The following is a 10,760-nucleotide window of genomic DNA, read 5'->3' as shown; positions in this document are numbered from 1 at the left end:
GCAAATTCCACTTTAGATACACCTTTTGGTTTCAGAACCACAGTATGTCCAAAGATCTGTTTGAGGAAGCTGACTTAGAGACAAACCTGGGAGCCCTCTCACTTCACTCCTAGTTAAGTGATAAAACGAGGAGAGGTGCAGCCCTAGTGGGTGTTCAGACAGGGTTGTAAAAAAGGCCTGTTGTGTCCTTCTTCCCCAGTCCTTCAGCTCTTCCTAGAAAGAATCTCAGAGTGGTGGGGAAAAAAGTTGAAAACTTGAAGTTCAGGAGAGTTTAATATTCTCCTAGCATACAAATTGTGTTATTTTCTTTTTTATCTACCTATCTATAAATAAGTATAAAAGCTTTATATATATTTATAAAACTTCATAAAAACTCACAGCTATTACTTTTGACTCCTACTCTTACACAACAGATGCTGGAAGTCTAAGCATATGGAAATGAAACCTTGAATAGTAAAACAGGCCAATGAGTCACTGAGGCACAAGACTTCCAACCACTCTGCAATAAAAAGACACAAAAGTTCTCATTTCTCCTTTTATACTAAATTAGGATATTACCCAAAGTAATACCCTCTTTCTACAGCTCACCTCAGTTATTCCTTGTATGACTGCCTCTGCTGCCGCTAAGTCGCTTCAGTCATGTCCGATTCTGTGTGACCCCACAGACAGCAGCCCACCAGGCTCCTCTAAACATCCACTTTTTTTTTTTTTCATGTTTCCACTGGGAAATCACAACAGACTTCAGTAGTCATCACTCTACTCATAGAATAAACTCAGGATGGGTTTCAACAGTGCAGGTGAATGTATTTCCCTAAAAAAGAGGAACTCCATGCTTTAATAAGGTAAACATTGTTAATTGGTGTGTTAAGTCACAAAATGAAAGCACCAAATGGTGTAACAATTTTAAAAAGTTGAAGGTAAATTAAAACCCCCTCAAATGAGGTGGTTAAAAATAAAACCACAAACAACATGGCCCAAATCACTAGGAAGTTCCAAGAGCCAATGTCCAACAATGTCCAAACTCATGAGCACACATTCTATATACAAAATGTTTAACAATTGCAAAAATGAAGAGGAACCATGTCTGTATCTTTCTCTTTACAGGGAATCTTTACTGTTAATTATAGGAAAGCAGAAGTTCTATAATGATGAAACCTATTTACTGACACAGCCTCCCAGGTGTCTCAGTGGTAAAGAATCTGCCTGCCAATTAGGAGATGCAGATACGATCCCTGGGTCAAGAAGTTCCCCTGGGGAAGGAGATGCAATCCACTCCAGTATTCTTACCTGAAAAATCCCTTGGACAGAGGAGGCTGGTGGCCCACAGTCCATGAGGTTGCAAGAATTGGACACGACTTGGTGACTAAACATTTACTTACACAGCCAAGGAGTTCCTGAAAAAGTATTAAGATGTATTACATCGTAGAAATTCAGTGATCAATAATGACATCACCATTCACTGAGGCACCTATCCTCAGGAAAAGATATATACACCCCAGTTTCCCTATTATCTCACATTATTATTTTCAGTTCAGTTCAGTCACTCAGTCATGTCCGACTCTGCAACCCCATGAATCGCAGCACACCAGGCCTCCCTGTCCATCACCAACTCCCGGAGTTCACTCAGACTCACTCCATCGAGTCAGTGATGCCATCCAGCCATCTCATCCTCTGTTGTCCCGTTCTCCTCCTGCCCCCAATCCCTCCCAGCATCAAAGTCTTTTCAAGTGAGTCAACTCTTTGCAGCAGGTGGCCAGAGTACTGGAGTTTCAGCTTTAGCATCATTCCTTCCAGAGAAATTCCAGGGCTGATCTCCTTCAGAATGGACTGGTTGGATCTCCTTGCAGTCCAAGGGACTCTGAAGAGTCTTCTCCAACACCACAGTTCAAAAGTATCAATTCTTCGGCGCTCAGCTTTCTTCACAGTCCAACTCTCACATCCATACGTGACCACTGGAAAAACCATAGCCTTGACTAGATGGACGTTTGTTGGCAAAGTAATGTCTCTGCTTTTCAACATGCTATCAAGGTTGGTCATAACTTTTCTTTCCAGGAGTAAGCGTCTTTTAATTTCATGGTTGCAGTCACCATCTTCAGTGATTTTGGAGCCCAAAAAAATAAAGTCTGACACTGTTTCCACTGTTTCCCCATCTATTTGCCATGAAGTGATGGGACCAGATGCCATGATCTTTGTTTTCTGAATGTTGAGCTTTAAGCCAACTTTTTCACTTTCCTCTTTCACTTTCATCAAGAGGCTTTTTAGTTCCTCTTCACTTTCTGCCATAAGGGTGGTGTCATCTGCATATCTGAGGTGATTGATATTTCTCCCAGCAATCTTGATTCCAGCTTGTGCTTCTTCCAGCCCAGAGTTTCTCTTGATGTACTCTGCATATAAGTTAAATAAGCAGGGTGACAATATACAGCCTTGACGTACTCCTTTTCCTATTTGGAACCAGTGTGCTGTTCCATGTGCAGTTCTAACTGTTGCTTCCTGACCTGCATACAGACTTCTCAAGAGGCAGGTCAGGTGGTCTGGTATTCCCATCTCTCTCAGAATTTTCCACAGTTTATTGTGATCCACACAGTCAAAGGCTTTGGCATAGTCAATAAAGCAGAAAAAATGTTTTCTGGAACACTCGCTTTTTCCATGATCCAGCCAATGTTGGCAATTTGATCTCTGGTTCCTCTGCCTTTTCTAAATCCAGCTTGAACATCTGGAAGTTCACAGTTCACATATTGCTGAAGCCTGGCTTGGAGAATTTTGAGCATTACTTTACTAGCATGTGAGATGAGTGCAACTGTACGGTGATTTGAGCGTTCTTTGGCATTGCCCCTCTTTGGGCTTGGAATGAAAACTGACCTTTTCCAGTCCTGTGGCCACTACGGAGTTTTCCAAATTTGCTGGCATATTGAGTGCAGCACATTCACAGCGTCATCTTTCAGGATTTGAAATAGCTCAACTGGAATTCCATCACCTCCACTAGCTTTGTTCGTAGTGATGCTTTCTAAGGCCCACTTGACTTCACATTCCAGGATGTCTGGCTCTAGATGAGTGATCACACCATCATGATTATCCGGGTTGTGAAGATCTTTTTTGTACAGTTCTTCTGTGTATTCTTGCCACCTCTTCTTCATATCTTCTGCTTCTGTTAGGTCCATACCATTTCTGTCCTTTATTGAGCCCATCTTTGCATGAAATGTTCCCTTGGTATCTCTAATTTTCTTGAAGAGATCTCTAGTCTTTCCCATTCTGTTGTTTGTCTCTATTTCTTTGCATTGATCTCTGAGGAAGGCTTTCTTATCTCTTCTTGATATTTTTTGGAATTCTGCATTCAGATGCTTGTATCTTTCCTTTTCTCCTTTGCTTTTTGCCTCTCTTCTTTTCACAGCTATTTGTAAGGCCTCCCCAGACAGCCATTTTGCTTTTTTGCATTTCTTTTCCATGGGCATGGTCTTGATCCCTGTCTCCTGTACAATGTCACGAATCTCCATCCATAATTCATCAGGCACTCTATCAGATCTAGTCCCTTAAATCTATTTCTCACTTCCACTGTATAATCATAAGGGATTTGATTTAGGTCATACTTGAATGGTCTAGCGGTTTTCTCTACTTTCTTCAATTTAAGTCTGAATTTGGCAATAAGGAGTTCATGATCTGAGCCACAGTCAGCTCCTGGTCTTGTTTTTGTTGACTGTATAGAGCTTCTCCATCTTTGGCTGCAAAGAATATAATCAATCTGATTTTGGTTTTGGCCATCTGGTGATGTCCATGTGTAGAGTCTTCTCTTGTGTTGTTGGAAGAGGGTGTTTGCTATAACCAGTGCATTTTCTTGGCAAAACTCTATTAGTCTTTGCCCTGCTTCCTTCCGTATTCCAAGGCCAAATTTGCTGTTACTCCAGGTGTTGACTTCCTACTTTTGCATTCCAGTCCCCTATAATGAAAAGGACATCTTTTTTGGGTGTTAGTTCTAAAAGGTCTTGTAGGTCTTCATAGAACTGTTCAACTTCAGCTTCTTCAGCGTTACTGGTTAGAGCATAGACTTGGATTACTGTGATATTGAATGGTTTGCCCTGGAAACAGAGATCATTCCGTCATTTTTGAGATTGCCTCCAAGTACTGCATTTCAGAGTCTTCAGTTGACCATGATGGCTACTCCATTTCTTCTAAGGGATTCCTGCCCGCAGTAGTAGATATAATGGTCATCTGAGTTAAATTCACCCGTTCCAGTCCATTTTAGTTTGCTGATTCCTAGAATGTCGATGTTCACTCTTGCCATCTCCTGTTTGACCACTTCCCATTTGCCTTGATTCATAGACCTGACATTCCAGGTTCCTATGCAATATTGCTCTTTACAGCATCGGACCTTGCTTTTATCACCAGTCACATCCACAGCTGGGTATTGTTTTTGCTTTGGCTCCATCCCTTCATTCTTTCTGGAGTTATTTCTCCACTGATCTCCAGTAGCATGTTGGGCACCTACTGACCTGGGGAGTTCCTCTTTCAGTATTCTATCATTCTGTGTTTTCATACTATTCATGGGGTTCTCAAGGCAAGACTACTGAAGTGGTTTTCCATTCCCTTCTCCAGTGGACCACATTCTGTCCAACCTCTCCACCATGACCCGCCCATCTTGGGTGGCCCCATGGGCATGGCTTAGTTTCATTGAGTTAGACAAGGCTGTGGTCCTAGTGTGATTAGACTGACTAGTTTTCTGTGAGTATGGTTTCATTGTGTCTGCCCTCTGATGCCCTCTTGCAACACCTACCATCTTACTTGGGTTTCTCTTACCTTGGATGTGGGGTATCTCTTCATGGCTGCTCCAGCAAAACGTAGCTGCTGCTGCTTACCTTGGACGAGGGGTATCTCCTCACCACCGCCCCTCCTGACCTTGAACATGGAATTGTTATTTTAATTTCCATCAAAGCCTTCATTTCCATCTATAAGCCAAAGCTTTACCATTTCATAACCATGTGTCTTTTCCCACAAAAATATTATCATCAGGGCTGCAAGAACTTGTTTATCTCATGCTGCTGTATCCAAGTCCTACAGTGCCTTGATTATTTGTGCTAATGGGGTACCTTGGCTCTAAAGAGCCCAGCAATGTGTGTGTGTGTGCTTAGTCGCTCAGTCGTGTCCAGCTGTTTGCAACCCCATGGACTGTAGCCTACCAGGCTCCTCTGTCCATGGGGATTCTCCAGGCAAGAACACTGGAGTGTGTCGCATGCCCTCCTCTAGGGAATCTTCCCAACCCAGGGATCGAACCCAGGTCTCCCACATTGCAGGCAGATTCTTTACCATCTGAGCCACCAGGGAAGCTGAGGGATGTTGAAACATTAGCATCAAGAGTATGGTCTCTTGACTGGAACAGTGTCTTGTCTTTCTGTCTTGCTAGGTCTGTGTTCTCTCATAACTTATTGAAACTTTGCCAAAATAAATGAAGCAAAAGAGAAATGAGGGGGAAAACAAGCAACAGGAATTGGAGACTCCAGTATCTCACTTCAATATTATATACACACGTAGGCAAAATATCGGCATGAAAATAAAAGATGTGTGAAACACTGTAAGTACACACCTCAGGTGACTACAGAACACTGCCCCATGTGTCAAAGAAATCCACAGAGAAGTGCTAAAAGATCTCAAATCAATAATCCTACCTGGTACCTTATCATACTTGAAAGGATGGGCAACCAACACCACCACTCCCAAGGAGGTGAAGGAAATAAAAAAGATAGAGCAGAAAATAGAGAATAGAAAGAGCATACAGAAAATCAATAAAATCAAAAGTGGGTTGTTTGAAAATAAAGTCAATAAAATTGACAAACCTTTAGCTAGACTGATAGACAGTGAGAAGACTCAAATTCCTAAAATCAGAGACAGAGACTATTGCACCAACCTTATAGCAATAAAAAGGATTATAAAGAAATTTAGGGGAATTCCAGTGGTTAGGATTCTGTACTTCCACTGCAGGGGTCAAGGGCTTGATCCCTGGTCAGGGAACAAGGATCTCAGATGCCTTGCATTGAGATCAAAAAAAACAAAAACATTATAAAGGAATTCAGTGAACAACAGTACCACAACAAATTAGATAACCTAGATGAAATGGACAAATCTCTAAAAAATAATACATTCTACAGAAAATAAGAAAAAAAAAAAGGATTTTCTGATTGTAAGTGTAACAAGTGATGTGGTTGAATTATTAACAAAAAAACTGCTCAAAAGGAAAACCCAGACCAAAATGGCTTCACCACAGAATTCCTCAAAATATTCAAAGTTTTAATGATTTTTCAGAATCCCTCCCCCTAAGTAGAATCAACACTCATTCTCACACTCATTCAGACTCATTCTATAGGACCAGTACTACTCTGATTCTAAAACCAGACGAAGATATTGCCAAAAAAATCAAGAAACCAATTTTCCATGTGAAAATGGATACCATCCAAAAATCAACAATACTAAAAAATACAGTCCAGCGTCTTTAACCACAACACGATTAAGTTCTATTTACTTCAGGGATGCTGCTGCCCACCAGGCTCCTCTGTCCACGAAATTCTTCAGGCAAGAATGCTGGAGTGGGTTGCCATGTCCTCTTCTGGGAGGCTTTCCCAACCCAGGGATCAAACCTGCATCTCCTGTGTCTCCTGCATTGTCAGGCAGATTCTCTACCACTGAGCCACCTAAGAAGCCCTTCAGGGATGCTGCTGTGATGCTAGGGTAGGTTAATACCTCAAATTCAACTTAAGCAATAAAATGTATTAATACAGTAGAAAGCAAAAATGGCATGATCATCTCAGTAGACTTATAGAAAGTATAATTCACCCTCAAACAACATGGGTTTGAACTGCACATGTCCACCTGTATGCAGATTTTTTCCAAAGAATATACTGGAAAAAACTTTGGAGATTTACAACAATTTGAAAAAAACTTGCAGATAAACCTTGTAGCCCAGAAATACTGAAAAAATTTAGGAAAAGCTAGCTATGTTGTGAATGTATTAAATGTAGATACTAGTCTATTTCGTCATTTACTACCATGAAATATACATGTATCTATTATAAAAAGTTAAAACTTATAAAATCTCATATACACGTGGACCATACATGGCACCATTCACAGTTGAGAAAAGTATAAACATGTAGTATCAAATCATAACTGCATAAAATTAACTATAGTATATACTCTAGTATTGTAATAAATTTTGGGGGGCCTGTGTTGGGTCTTCGTTGGTGCCTGCCAACTTCTAGTTGTGGTGAGCGGAGGCTACTCTCTAGTTGCAGTACGCAGGTTTTTCTTTGTGGTAGCTTCTCTTGTTGCGGAACCCAGACTCTAGAGCACAGGGCTTCAGTAGCTGTGGGACCAAGGATCGAATACGTGACTCCTGCATTGGCAGGCAGACACCTAACCACTGGACCACCAGGGAAGTCTTACTGTAATAACTTTGTAGCCACTTCCTGTTGTTCTTGTGAGCTCAAGAGGTGCAAGTATCCATAAAATATCATGTGATGCTAATCATCACTTGAGCAGTTTGTGTCTCTCCAGTAAATTTTGTATGGCAGTATAAAGTGTTCTCTGGTGGTTCTTGAGTCTTTTTCATTGTACTCAGTGCAATACTGTAAACCTTGCTTAACACCACAGGATCCATAGGAAGTGCCACTAGTGATGTTGGAAGTGCTCCCGAGAAGCAGAGAAAAGTCATTGTTGTCAAATCAAAGCTTATACTGCTCGCTCCATGACAGGCCAAGAAATCAAGAGACAAGTTGTTGGAGCAAGGAATAGCAACTTTATTCAGAAAGCCAGATGACTGAGAAGACGGCAGATTAGTGTCCCAAAGAACTATCTTCTCTCACTTAGAATTCAACCTGCTTTTATACTAAAAGGGTTGAAGTCAAACATTTTCTGGTTCTGATTAGACTCTGAAGGGGATGTGTTGATTTCTTCCTTCCTGCAGTCATTCACAGGTGACCCTGATCAGGATGTTTTCTGTAAGCTAAATAGATATTTTAGCTTAACGCTCATTACAGAACCCAGGGTTACCAGAGATGAGCCATTACATATAATTTAAGCTTTATAGGCAACATCCCTTTAGTGATTAACTTGTCCTGATCAGGATGTTTTCTGTAGCTAAACAAGGTATTTTAGTTTAATGCTCCTTACAGGTGAAGGCAGGGTTCCCAAAGATGGGCCCTTATGTATATATTATATTTGTAGGCAACATCCCTTTAGTGGTAATTGTTATTTCGTCCCTCAGTGGTGTCTGATTCTTTGTGACCCCATGGATTGCAGGACACCTGGCTTCCCTGTCCTTCACTATGTCCCAGAGTTTGCTCAAACTCACATCCTTTGAGTCGGTAATGCCATCCAACCATCTCATACTCTGTCACCCTCTTATCCTTTTGTACTCAATCTTTCCCAGCATCAGAGTCTTGCAGGAAATGTATGTGTATTTTACCTCATAAAGCTATTCAGATAAATTCATTAGAAGTTTTGAACCAGTATGTTAAGTATATCAAAAGTTTTCAAGTGTATGGTACATTTCCAAAACTTTTTATTGTTTCTTGTTATATTGGTGACAATAGTAACTGAATTGCCTTTGGGATATCATAGCCGTTTACATTTCAAAATCTCTAGGCACATACTGCTGCTGCTGCTACTGCTAAGTCGCTTCAGTCGTGTCTGACTCTGTGCGACCCCATAGACGGCAGCCCACCAGGCTCCCTCGTCCCTGGGATTCTCCAGGCAAGAACACTGGAGTGGGTTGCCATTTCCTTCTCCAATGCATGAAAGTGAAAAGTGAAAGTGAAGTTGCTCAGTTGTGTCTGACTCTTGGCGACCCCATGGATCATACGAAACTAAAATTTCCTTCTCACGTAACATGTATACTTGAGAGTATTATTTAACACGTCACACAAGTTCTGATTGATGGGAGAAGAGTCCATATTCCCAGGCCAGGGCTGCAGGGTTCAAACTTCCCACCAGACAAGTGCTTGGGAGGCCATGGGATTCTTTAGCTAAAATACCACATGTATGGAGGGGGGGAAGGGATGAGTGTACGCCTCGACGCTGTCAACAAAGATAAAAATGAAGCCAGAAGGCTTATTACACATGGTGAGGATATTTTTCAGTGTGTTTGAAATCGAGTGTCCTAGTATCATCAGTGGCTCCGCAATCTGTGCGAACTATTTTCCCGATGGATTACCTCAGACCCTCTTTTTCCAGTTGGCCTGCTCTTTTTTTGGACAAGAACGTCGGTTCTTCTGGAATCTGACTCTGGAATTCCTTGTGCACACCTGTGTCCCCACGTTCTGAAGTATCTGAGGAAGTTGCCAGTGTCCCTCTAGGACAAGTAACAAGAGTGGTTTAAAAACAAAAAAGTCCCTGGAGGCGGGTAGGTTTCCACCCACCTGCAGAAGCTGATTCTGCTCAGCCACGTGGCCTCTGGACCAATTATTACTCAGGAAAAAGGGAGCTGTGCTTGCAAACTGTCCAATCAGAAGCGCAGCAGGGGAAGGTGGGTGGGGCCACGTCCCGCAGACCCTGTGGTGGCTCCTAGCACGCTCTGTGTGGAGTCTCACCAGCGTTGAAGCAGCTCAGGTTAGTTCGCTGCAGCTTCATCACCGCTGTGAGCTGCAGAGGCCGCTTGAGTCTGAGGAATGACTCTGGAGAACCCCAGAAGGTGTGAAGTGGTGAGTGTGCTGGGCGAGGTGTCTCGGTACAGGGAGGCGGGACAGGGATGATGAGACACAGTCGGCCCTAGCGGGACCGCCTCCCCGTGCGGTCCACTCCGGGGTTTGTTGCTTCGAGTCCACCTGGGGGCGCCTCTCAACCTCCTTCCACTCCGGGTCCCAGCGTGGGGCTGGGGCCGGCAGCCTGGACCTCGAGCTTCCCGTCCAGTCCCTGCAGGCGGTAACTTTAAGCCCGGAGCCTCTATAGGCAGCTTTGGCCGCACAGCCCCACGTCTCCTCCAGAAAGTGTGGTGACCCCGGGGAGGGTCATCAGGGGACCATCGAGACTTGTTCTCCGTGGCTTGTGCGTGGGAGGAGTTTTGGTCTATGGGATTCTCCAGTCCCTTTCTACCTAAGGGTGACCCGTTTTCTCCTGAGTTTTCCAAGTTCGGAGAGCAGGGTTTCAAATCCTGAACTCTGCCTCCCCAGATTAACTCTTCCTACGACTGGCAGTAAATCTCTAAATTTCCAAGATCCCTCTCATATTCCTAAAGCCAACTCTCTGTCTTCAACTATTTGTCCTTCGTGGTGTATTTCAAACAGACATCATATTTTAATTGTCGATTCTTTCTCTGCAGAGTTGCGGGTGGCTCGCTTTTAAACATTTATATTTGCTGTGTATATTTTCCATGAGAGGAAAGCTGAGGATAACCACCCGGAACCACGTTGTATGAAATCCTTGTGCTTCTCCTCCCAGGATCTCTCCTGGGTGCAAACGTCCTATGGGAAGTCTTTTCAGTGGATTTTCCCCTTTGGAAATGTTCCTGGGTATTCTTGCCTGTCAGCACTACCCCTCCCCTGGTCTGTCACCCTGGAAAGATTTATTCATTTATGTGAGCCTCAGTTATTCAAAAAATTAAAATTTATGTAACCAGTGGAGATTGAAAGATAGTATAAAATATTTCCAGAGAGGCAAGGAATAGGTGAACTTCAGAAAAGAGAAAATGGTTTTCTGCTACATTGGTTGTATTAAAAATTCTTCTTTCTCTTTTTCTTCCTCCCCGGAACAGGTGTAGTAATTTTCTGAAGTCTGTTTTTGTT

This window comes from Capra hircus, chromosome 7 (genome assembly GCF_001704415.2).
Source record: "Capra hircus breed San Clemente chromosome 7, ASM170441v1, whole genome shotgun sequence".
Lineage (NCBI taxonomy): Eukaryota > Metazoa > Chordata > Mammalia > Artiodactyla > Bovidae > Capra > Capra hircus.
This window is presented reverse-complemented; position numbering follows the sequence as displayed.